The sequence below is a fragment of the Hemitrygon akajei genome, chromosome 1 (genome assembly GCF_048418815.1).
Source record: "Hemitrygon akajei chromosome 1, sHemAka1.3, whole genome shotgun sequence".
NCBI lineage: Eukaryota > Metazoa > Chordata > Chondrichthyes > Myliobatiformes > Dasyatidae > Hemitrygon > Hemitrygon akajei.
The window spans coordinates 160,885,858-160,899,816 of NC_133124.1; the positions used below are offsets into that span (position 1 = coordinate 160,885,858).

Genomic DNA, 13,959 nt, shown 5'->3' on the forward strand with positions numbered 1-13,959 from the left:
TGAGATACATCACACTGTCAGAGGGGAGATACAGAGATACATCACACTGTCAGAGGGGAGATACTGAGATACATCACACTGTCAGAGGGGAGATACAGAGATACATCACACTGTCAGAGGGGAGATACTGAGATACATCACACTGTCAGAGGGGAGATACAGAGATACATCACACTGTCAGAGGGGAGATACTGAGATACATCACACTGTCAGAGGGTAGATACAGAGATACATCACACTGACAGAGTGGAGATACTGAGATACATCACACTGTCAGAGGGTAGATACTGAGATACATCACACTGTCAGAGGGTAGATACAGAGATACATCACACTGACAGAGTGGAGATACTGAGATACATCACACTGTCAGAGGGTAGATACTGAGATACATCACACTGTCAGAGGGGAGATACTGAGATACATCACACTGTCAGAGTTTAGATACTGAGATACATCACACTGTCAGAGGGGAGATACAGAGATACATCACACTGTCAGAGGGGAGATACTGAGATACATCACACTGTCAGAGGGGAGATACAGAGATACATCACACTGTCAGAGGGTAGATACAGAGATACATCACACTGACAGAGTGGAGATACTGAGATACATCACACTGTCAGAGGGTAGATACTGAGATACATCACACTGTCAGAGGGTAGATACAGAGATACATCACACTGACAGAGTGGAGATACTGAGATACATCACACTGTCAGAGGGTAGATACTGAGATACATCACACTGACAGAGGATAGATACTGAGATACATCACACTGTCAGAGGGGAGATACAGAGATACATCACACTGACAGAGGATAGATACTGAGATACATCACACTGTCAGAGGGTAGATACAGAGATACATCACACTGACAGAGTGGAGATACTGAGATACATCACACTGTCAGAGGGTAGATTCTGAGATACATCACACTGACAGAGGGGAGATACTGAGATACATCACAGTGTCAGAGTTTAGATACTGAGATACATCACACTGTCAGAGGGGAGATACAGAGATACATCACACTGTCAGAGGGGAGATACTGAGATACATCACACTGTCAGAGGGTAGATACTGAGATACATCACACTGACAGAGGGGAGATACTGAGATACATCACACTGTCAGAGTTTAGATACTGAGATACATCACACTGTCAGAGGGGAGATACAGAGATACATCACACTGTCAGAGGGGAGATACAGAGATACATCACACTGTCAGAGGGGAGATACTGAGAAACATCACACTGTCAGAGGGTAGATACTGAGATACATCACACTGTCAGAGGGTAGATACAGAGATACATCACACTGTCAGAGGGGAGATACTGAGATACATCACACTGTCAGAGGGTAGATTCTGAGATACATCACACTGACAGAGGGGAGATACTGAGATACATCACACTGTCAGAGTTTAGATACTGAGATACATCACACTGTCAGAGGGGAGATACAGAGATACATCACACTGTCAGAGGGGAGATACTGAGATACATCACACTGTCAGAGTGTAGATACTGAGATACATCACTCTGTCATAGGGGAGATTCTGAGATACATCACACTGACAGATGGTAGATGCTGAGATACATCACACTGACAGAGGATAGATACTGAGATACATCACACTGTCAGAGGGGAGATAGTGAGATACATCACACCGTCAAAGGGGAGATACTGAGATACATCACACTGTCAGAGGGGAGATACTGAGACACATCACACAGTCAGAGGGGAGATAGTGAGATACATCACACTGTAAGAGGGTAGATACACATACATTACACTGTCAGAGTGTAGATACAGAGATAAATCACACTGTCAGAGGGTATATACTGAGATACATCACACTGACAGAGGGGAGATACAGATATACATCACACTGTCAGAGGGGAGATACTGAGATACATCACACTGTCAGAGTGTAGATTCTGAGATACATCACACTGTCAGAGGGGAGATACAGAGATACATCACACTGACAGATGGTAGATGCTGAGATACATCACACTGACAGAGGATAGATACTGAGATACATCACACTGTCAGAGGGGAGATAGTGAGATACATCACACCGTCAAAGGGGAGATACTGAGATACATCACACTGTCAGAGGGGAGATACAGAGACACATCACACAGTCAGAGGGGAGATAGTGAGATACATCACACTGTAAGAGGGTAGATACACATACATTACACTGTCAGAGTGTAGATACAGAGATACATCACACTGTCAGAGGGTATATACTGAGATACATCACACTGACAGAGGGGAGATACAGAGATACATCACACTGTCAGAGGGGAGATACAGAGATACATCACACTGACAGAGTGGAGATACTGAGATACATCACACTGTCAGAGTGTAGATACTGAGATACATCACACTGTCAGAGGGTAGATACAGAGATACATCACACTGACAGAGTGGAGATACTGAGATACATCACACTGTCAGAGGGCAGATACTGAGATACATCACACTGACAGAGGGGAGATACTGAGATACATCACACTGTCAGAGTTTAGATACTGAGATACATCACACTGTCAGAGGGGAGATACAGAGATACATCACACTGTCAGAGCAGAGATACTGAGATACATCACACTGTCAGAGGGGAGATACTGAGATACATCACACTGTCAGAGGGGAGATACAGAGATACATCACACTGTCAGAGGGGAGATACTGAGATACATCACACTGTCAGAGGGTAGATACAGAGATACATCACACTGACAGAGTGGAGATACTGAGATACATCACACTGTCAGAGGGTAGATACTGAGATACATCACACTGTCAGAGGGTAGATACAGAGATACATCACACTGACAGAGTGGAGATACTGAGATACATCACACTGTCAGAGGGTAGATACTGAGATACATCACACTGTCAGAGGGGAGATACTGAGATACATCACACTGTCAGAGTTTAGATACTGAGATACATCACACTGTCAGAGGGGAGATACAGAGATACATCACACTGTCAGGGGGGAGATACTGAGATACATCACACTGTCAGAGGGGAGATACAGAGATACATCACACTGTCAGAGGGGAGATACTGAGATACATCACACTGTCAGAGGGTAGATACAGAGATACATCACACTGACAGAGTGGAGATACTGAGATACATCACACTGTCAGAGGGTAGATACTGAGATACATCACACTGTCAGAGGGTAGATACAGAGATACATCACACTGACAGAGTGGAGATACTGAGATACATCACACTGTCAGAGGGTAGATACTGAGATACATCACACTGACAGAGGATAGATACTGAGATACATCACACTGTCAGAGGGGAGATAGTGAGATATATCACACCGTCAAAGGGGAGATACTGAGATACATCACACTGTCAGAGGGGAGATACAGAGACACATCACACTGTCAGAGGGGTGATAGTGAGATACATCACACTGTCAAAGGGGAGATACTGAGATACATCACACTGTCAGAGGGGAGATACTGAGACGCATCACACTGTCAGAGGGGAGATAGTGAGATACATCACACTGTCAGAGGGGAGATACAGAGATACATCACACTGACAGAGGGGAGATACAGAGATACATCACACTGACAGAGGATAGATACTGAGATACATCACACTGTCAGAGGGGAGATAGTGAGATACATCACACCGTCAAAGGGGAGATACTGAGATACATCACACTGTCAGAGGGGAGATACAGAGACACATCACACAGTCAGAGGGGAGATAGTGAGATACATCACACTGTAAGAGGGTAGATACACATACATTACACGGTCAGAGTGTAGATACAGAGATACATCACACTGTCAGAGGGTATATACTGAGATACATCACACTGACAGAGGGGAGATACAGAGATACATCACACTGTCAGAGGGGAGATACAGAGATACATCACACTGACAGAGTGGAGATACTGAGATACATCACACTGTCAGAGGATAGATACTGAGATACATCACACTGTCAGAGGGTAGATACAGAGATACATCACACTGACAGAGTGGAGATACTGAGATACATCACACTGTCAGAGGGCAGATACTGAGATACATCACACTGACAGAGGGGAGATACTGAGATACATCACACTGTCAGAGTTTAGATACTGAGATACATCACACTGTCAGAGGGGAGATACAGAGATACATCACACTGTCAGAGGGGAGATACTGAGATACATCACACTGTCAGAGGGGAGATACAGAGATACATCACACTGTCAGAGGGGAGATACTGAGATACATCACACTGACAGAGTGGAGATACTGAGATACATCACACTGTCAGAGGGTAGATACTGAGATACATCACACTGACAGAGGATAGATACTGAGATACATCACACTGTCAGAGGGGAGATAGTGAGATATATCACACCGTCAAAGGGGAGATACTGAGATACATCACACTGTCAGAGGGGAGATACAGAGACACATCACACTGTCAGAGGGGTGATAGTGAGATACATCACACTGTCAAAGGGGAGATACTGAGATACATCACACTGTCAGAGGGGAGATACTGAGACGCATCACACTGTCAGAGGGGAGATAGTGAGATACATCACACTGTCAGAGGGGAGATACAGAGATACATCACACTGACAGAGGGGAGATACAGAGATACATCACACTGACAGAGGATAGATACTGAGATACATCACACTGTCAGAGGGGAGATAGTGAGATACATCACACCGTCAAAGGGGAGATACTGAGAGAAATCACACTGGCAGAGGGGAGATACTGAGGAACATCACACTGTCAGAGGGGAGATACTGAGATACATCACATTGTCAGAGGGCAGATACTGAGATACATCACACTGACAGAGGGGAGATACTGAGATACATCACACTGTCAGAGTTTAGATACTGAGATACATCACACTGTCAGAGGGGAGATACAGAGATACATCACACTGTCAGAGGGGAGATACTGAGATACATCACACTGTCAGAGGGGAGATACTGAGATACATCACACTGTCAGAGGGGAGATACAGAGATACATCACACTGTCAGAGGGGAGATACTGAGATACATCACACTGTCAGAGGGTAGATACAGAGATACATCACACTGACAGAGTGGAGATACTGAGATACATCACACTGTCAGAGGGTAGATACTGAGATACATCACACTGTCAGAGGGTAGATACAGAGATACATCACACTGACAGAGTGGAGATACTGAGATACATCACACTGTCAGAGGGTAGATACTGAGATACATCACACTGTCAGAGGGGAGATACTGAGATACATCACACTGTCAGAGTTTAGATACTGAGATACATCACACTGTCAGAGGGGAGATACAGAGATACATCACACTGTCAGAGGGGAGATACTGAGATACATCACACTGTCAGAGGGGAGATACAGAGATACATCACACTGTCAGAGGGGAGATACTGAGATACATCACACTGTCAGAGGGTAGATACAGAGATACATCACACTGACAGAGTGGAGATACTGAGATACATCACACTGTCAGAGGGTAGATACAGAGATACATCACACTGACAGAGTGGAGATACTGAGATACATCACACTGTCAGAGGGTAGATACTGAGATACATCACACTGACAGAGGATAGATACTGAGATACATCACACTGTCAGAGGGGAGATAGTGAGATATATCACACCGTCAAAGGGGAGATACTGAGATACATCACACTGTCAGAGGGGAGATACAGAGACACATCACACTGTCAGAGGGGTGATAGTGAGATACATCACACTGTCAAAGGGGAGATACTGAGATACATCACACTGTCAGAGGGGAGATACTGAGACGCATCACACTGTCAGAGGGGAGATAGTGAGATACATCACACTGTCAGAGGGGAGATACAGAGATACATCACACTGACAGAGGGGAGATACAGAGATACATCACACTGACAGAGGATAGATACTGAGATACATCACACTGTCAGAGGGGAGATAGTGAGATACATCACACCGTCAAAGGGGAGATACTGAGATACATCACACTGTCAGAGGGGAGATACAGAGACACATCACACAGTCAGAGGGGAGATAGTGAGATACATCACACTGTAAGAGGGTAGATACACATGCATTACACTGTCAGAGTGTAGATACAGAGATACATCACACTGTCAGAGGGTATATACTGAGATACATCACACTGACAGAGGGGAGATACAGAGATACATCACACTGTCAGAGGGGAGATACAGAGATACATCACACTGACAGAGTGGAGATACTGAGATACATCACACTGTCAGAGGGTAGATACTGAGATACATCACACTGTCAGAGGGTAGATACAGAGATACATCACACTGACAGAGTGGAGATACTGAGATACATCACACTGTCAGAGGGCAGATACTGAGATACATCACACTAACAGAGGGGAGATACTGAGATACATCACACTGTCAGAGTTTAGATACTGAGATACATCACACTGTCAGAGGGGAGATACAGAGATACATCACACTGTCAGAGGGGAGATACTGAGATACATCACACTGTCAGAGGGGAGATACAGAGATACATCACACTGTCAGAGGGGAGATACTGAGATACATCACACTGTCAGAGGGGAGATACAGAGATACATCACACTGTCAGAGGGGAGATACTGAGATACATCACACTGTCAGAGGGTAGATACAGAGATACATCACACTGACAGAGTGGAGATACTGAGATACATCACACTGTCAGAGGGTAGATACTGAGATACATCACACTGTCAGAGGGTAGATACAGAGATACATCACACTGACAGAGTGGAGATACTGAGATACATCACACTGTCAGAGGGTAGATACTGAGATACATCACACTGTCAGAGGGGAGATACTGAGATACATCACACTGTCAGAGTTTAGATACTGAGATACATCACACTGTCAGAGGGGAGATACAGAGATACATCACACTGTCAGAGGGGAGATACTGAGATACATCACACTGTCAGAGGGGAGATACAGAGATACATCACACTGTCAGAGGGTAGATACAGAGATACATCACACTGACAGAGTGGAGATACTGAGATACATCACACTGTCAGAGGGTAGATACTGAGATACATCACACTGTCAGAGGGTAGATACAGAGATACATCACACTGACAGAGTGGAGATACTGAGATACATCACACTGTCAGAGGGTAGATACTGAGATACATCACACTGACAGAGGATAGATACTGAGATACATCACACTGTCAGAGGGGAGATAGTGAGATATATCACACCGTCAAAGGGGAGATACTGAGATACATCACACTGTCAGAGGGGAGATACAGAGACACATCACACTGTCAGAGGGGTGATAGTGAGATACATCACACTGTCAAAGGGGAGATACTGAGATACATCACACTGTCAGAGGGGAGATACTGAGACGCATCACACTGTCAGAGGGGAGATAGTGAGATACATCACACTGTCAGAGGGGAGATACAGAGATACATCACACTGACAGAGGGGAGATACAGAGATACATCACACTGTCAGAGGGGAGATACAGAGATACATCACACTGACAGAGGGGAGATACAGAGATACATCACACTGTCAGAGGGGAGATACTGAGATACATCACACTGTCAGAGTGTAGATACTGAGATACATCACACTGTCAGAGGGGAGATACTGAGATACATCACACTGTCAGAGGGTAGATACAGAGATACATCACACTGACAGAGTGGAGATACTGAGATACATCACACTGTCAGAGGGTAGATACAGAGATACATCACACTGTCAGAGTGGAGATACTAAGATACATCACACTGACAGAGGGGAGATACTGAGATACATCACACTGTCAGAGTTTAGATACAGAGATACATCACACTGTCAGAGTGGAGATACTGAGATACATCACACTGACAGAGGGGAGATACTGAGATACATCACACTGTCAGAGTTTAGATACTGAGATACATCACACTGTCAGAGGGGAGATACATAGATACATCACACTGTCAGAGGGGAGATACAGAGATACATCACACTGTCAGAGGGGAGATACTGAGATACATCACACTGTCAGAGGGTAGATACTGAGATACATAACACTGTCAGAGGGTAGATACAGAGATACATCACACTGTCAGAGGGGAGATACTGAGATTCATCACACTGTCAGAGGGTAGATACTGAGATACATCACTCTGTCAGAAGGGAGATTCTGAGATACATCACACTGTCAGAGGGGAGATAGTGAGAAACATCACTCCGTCAAAGGGGAGATACTGAGATACATCACACTGTCAGAGGGGAGATACAGAGACACATCACACAGTCAGAGGGGAGATAGTGAGATACATCACACTGTAAGAGGGTAGATACACAAACATTACACTGTCAGAGTGTAGATACAGAGATACATCACACTGTCAGAGGGGAGATACTGAGATACATCACACTGTCAGAGTGTAGATTCTGAGATACATCACACTGTCAGAGGGGAGATACAGAGATACATCACACTGTCAGAGGGGAGAGACTGAGATACATCACACTGTCAGAGGGTAGATACTGAGATACATCACACTGTCAGAGGGTAGATACAGAGATACATCACACTGACAGAGTTTAGATACTAAGATACATCACACTGTCAGAGGGGAGATACAGAGATACATCACACTGTCAGAGGGAGATACAGAGATACATCACACTGTCAGAGGGGAGATACAGAGATACATCACACTGTCAGAGGGGAGATACTGAGATACATCACACTGTCAGAGGGTAGATATTGAGATACATCACACTGTCAGAGTGTAGATACAGAGATACATCACACTGTCAGAGGGGAGATACTGAGATACATCACACTGTCAGAGGGTAGATACTGAGATACATCACACTGTCAGAGGGGAGATTCTGAGTTACATCACACTGACAGATGGGAGATGCTGAGATACATCACACTGACAGAGGATAGATACTGAGATACATCACACTGTCAGAGGGGAGATAGTGAGATACATCACACTGTCAAAGGGGAGATACTGAGATACATCACACTGTCAGAGGGGAGATACTGAGACACATCACACAGTCAGAGGGGAGATAGTGAGATACATCACACTGTAAGAGGGTAGATACACATACATTACACTGTCAGAGTGTAGATACAGAGATACATCACTGTCAGAGGGTAGATACAGAGATATATCACACTGACAGAGAGGAGATACTGAGATACACCACACTGTCTGAGGGGAGATATTGAGGGACATCACACTGTCAGAGCGGAAATACTGAGATACACTACACTGTCAGTGGGGAGATACTGGGATAAATCACACTATCAGAGTGGAGATACTGAGGGACATCACACTGTCAGAGGGGAGACACTGGGATACACCTCACTGTCAGAGGAGAGATACTGAGAGACATCACACTGTCAGAGGGGAGATATTGGGATAAATCACACTGTCAGAGGGGAGATACTGAGATACATCTCACTGACAGAGGGAAGATACTGTGAGACAACACACTGTCAGAGGGGAGATACTGAGATACACCACACTGACAGAGGGGAGATACTGCGATAAATCACACTGTCAGAGTGGAGATACTGAGGGACATCACACTGTCTGAGGGGAGATACAGAGATACATCACACTGTCAGAGGGGAGATACTGAGAAACATCATACTGTCAGAGGGGAGATACTGACTTACATCGCAAAAAAAGAGGGTAGATACAGAGATACATCACACTGTCAGAGGGGAGACACTGAGACACATCACATTGTCAGATGGGAAATACTGAGATAAATCACACTGTCAGAGGGGAGATACAGAGGGAAATCGCACTGTCAGAGGGGAGATACTGAGATGCACTTCACAGTCAGAGGGGAGATACTGAGATACACTAGACTGTCAGAGCGCAGATACTGGGAGACATCACATTGTCATAGGGGAGATACTGAGATACATCACACTGTCAGAGGGGAGATACTGAGAAACATCACACTGTCAGATGGGAGATACTGTGGGACATCACACTGTCAGAGGGGAGATACTGAGAGACATCACACTGGCAGAGGGGAGATACTGAGATACAACACATTGTCAGAGGGGAGATACTGAGGGACATCACACTGACAAAGGGGAGATACTGAGATAGTCCTCACAGTCATAGGGGAGATACTGAGAGATATCACACTGTCAGAGGGGAGATACTGGGAGATATCACACTGTCAGAGGGGAGATACTGGGATAAATCACACTGTCAGAGGGGAGATACAGAGAGACATTACACTGTCACAGGGGAGATACAGAGATACATCACACTGTCAGAGGGGAGATACTGAGATACACCACACTGTCAGAGGGGAGATACTGAGATACACCACACTGTCAGAGGGGAGATACAGAGATACATCACACTGTCAGAGGGGAGGTACTGAGATACATCACACTGTCAGAGGGGAGATACTGAGACACATCACACTGTCAGAGGGGAGATACTGAGATAAATCACACTGTCAGAGGGGAGATACAGAGATACATCACACTGTCAGAGGGGAGGTACTGAGATACATCACACTGTCAGAGGGGAGATACTGAGACACATCACACTGTCAGAGGGGAGGTACTGAGATACATCACACTGACAGAGGGGAGATAGTGAGATACATCACACTGTCAGAGGGTAGATACTGAGATACATCACACTGACAGAGGGGAGGTACTGAGATACATCACACTGTCAGAGGGGAGATACTGAGACACATCACACTGTCAGAGGGGAGGTACTGGGATACACCTCACTGTCAGAGGGGAGATACTGAGAGACATCACACTGTCAGTGGGGAGATACTGGGATAAATCACACTGTCAGAGGGGAGATACTGAGGGACATCACACTGTCAGAGGGGAGACACTGGGATACACCTCACTGTCAGAGGGGAGATACTGAGATACATCACACTGGCAAAGGGTAGATACTGATATACATCATGCTGTCAGAGGGGAGATACTGGGATAAATCACACTGTCAGAGGGGAGATACTGAGGGACATCACACTGTCAGAGGGGAGACACTGGGATACACCTCACTGTCAGAGGGTAGATACAGAGACACATCACACTGTCAGAGTGGAGATATGGAGATACATAACAGTTTCAGAGGGGAGATACTGAAATACATCATACTGTCACAGTGTAGATACTGAGATACATCACATTGTCAGAGGGGAGATACTGAGGGACATCACAATGTCAGAGGGGAGATACTGAGATACTCCTCACTGTCATAGGGGAGATACTGGGATACATCACAGTGTCAGAGGGGAGATACTGGGATAAATCACACTGTCAGAGGGTTGATACTGGGAAACATCACACTGTCAGAGGGCAGATACTGGGATAAATCACACTGTCAGAGGGGAGATACTGGGATAAATCACACTGTCAGAGGGGTGATATTGAGGGACATCACACTGTCACAGGGGAGATACTGGGATACACCTCACTGTCAGAGGGGAGATACTGGGATGAATGACACTGTCAGAGGGGAGATACTGGGAAACATCACAGTGTCAGAGGGGAGATACTGGGATAGACCTCACTGTCAGAGGGGAGATACTGCGATACATCACACTGTCAGAGGGGATATACTGAGACACATCACACTGTCAGAGGGGAGGTACTGACACACATCACACTGTCAGAGGGGAGGTACTGAGATACATCACACTGTCAGAGGGGAGATACTGAGAGACATCACACTATCAGAGGTGATCTACTGAGTTGCATCACACACTAAGAGGGTAGATACAGAGATACATCACACTGTCAGAGGGGAGATAGTGCGATACATCACACTGTCAGATGGGAGATATGGAGATACATAACAGTTTCAGAGGGGAGACACTGAAATACATCATACTGTCACAGTGTAGATACTGAGATACATCACACTGTCAGAGGGGAGATACTGAGATACATCACACTGTCACAGCATAGATACTGAGATACATCACACTGTCAGAGGGGAGATACTGAGAAACATCATACTGTCAGAGGGGAGATACTGAGATACATCACACTGTCAGAGTGGAGATACAGAGACACATCACACTGTCAGAGGGGAGGTACTGAGATACATCACACTGTCAGAGGGGAGATACTGAGATACATCACACTGTCAGAGGGGAGATACTGAGATACACCACACTGTCAGAGGGGAGCTACTGGGATACATCACACTGTCAGAGGGGAGATACTGAGATACATCACACTGTCAGAGGGGAGATACTGGGATAAATCACACTGTCAGAGGGTTGATACTAGGAGACATCACACTGTCAGAGGGGAGGTACTGAGATACATCACACTGTCAGAGGGTAGATACAGAGATACATCACACTGTCAGAGGGGAGATACAGAGATACATCACACTGTCAGAGGGGAGCTACTGGGATACATCACACTGTCAGAGGGGAGATACTGAGATACATCACACTGTCAGAGGGGAGATACTGGGATAAATCACACTGTCAGAGGGTTGATACTAGGAGACATCACACTGTCAGAGGGGAGATACTGAGATACATCACACTGTCAGAGGGGAGATACTGAGATACACCACACTGTCAGAGGGGAGATACTGAGATACATCACACTGTCAGAAGGGAGATACTGGTAGACATCACACTGTCAGAGGGGAGATACTGAGATACATCACACTGTCAGAGGGGAGATACTGAGAGAAATCACACTGGCAGAGGGGAGATACTGAGGAACATCACACTGTCAGAGGGGAGATACTGAGATACATCACATTGTCAGAGGGGAGATACTGAGGGTCATCACAATGTCAGGTGGAGATACTGGGATAAATCACACTGTCAGAGGTTTGATACTGGGAGTCATCACACTGTCAGAGGGGAGATACTGGGATAAATCACACTGTCAGAGGGGATATACTGAGATACATCACACTGTCAGAGTGGAGATACTGAGACACATCACACTGTCAGAGGGGAGGTACTGAGATACATCACACTGTCAGAGGGGAGATACTGAGATACACCACACTGTCAGAGGGGAGATACTGGGAGACATCACACTGTCAGAGGGGAGATACTGAGAGACATCACACTATCAGAGGTGATCTACTGAGTTGCATCACACACTAAGAGGGTAGATACAGAGATACATCACACTGTCAGAGGGGAGATAGTGAGATACATCACACTGTCAGATGGGAGATACTGAGATACATCACACTGTCAGAGGGGAGATACTGAGAAACATCATACTGTCAGAGGAGAGATACTGAGATACATCACACTATCAGAGTGGAGATACTGAGACACATCACACTGTCAGAGGGGAGGTACTGAGATACATCACACTGTCAGAGGGGAGATACTGGGATACATCACACTGTCAGAGGGGAGATACTGAGATACATCACACTGTCAGAGGGGAGATACTGAGATACATCTCACTGTCAGAGGGGAGATACTGAGATACACCACACTGTCAGAGGGGAGATACTGGGATACATCACACTGTCAGAGGGGAGATACTGAGATACATCACACTGTCAGAGGGGAGATACTGGGATACATCACACTGTCAGAGGGGAAATACTGAGATACATCACACTGTCAGAGGGGAGATACTGGGATACATCACACTGTCAGAGGGGAGATACTGGGATAAATCACACTGTCAGAGGGTTGATACTAGGAGACATCACATTGTCAGAGGGGAGGTACTGAGATACATCACACTGTCAGAGGGGAGATACTGAGATACATCACACTGTCAGAAGGGAGATACTGGTAGACATCACACTGTCAGAGGGGAGATACTGAGGTACATCACACTGTCAGAGGGGAGATAATGAGAGAAATCACACTGTCAGAG

At 45.7% G+C, this 13,959-nt stretch overlaps 1 protein-coding gene across 1 annotated transcript in view; it reads left to right on the top strand.

Moving 5' to 3' along the window:
• The window catches only part of LOC140734425 (myeloid cell surface antigen CD33-like), a 609,813-nt gene that overhangs the window by 300,160 nt on the left and 295,694 nt on the right, over nt 1-13,959 (top strand). The window lies entirely within an intron of this gene.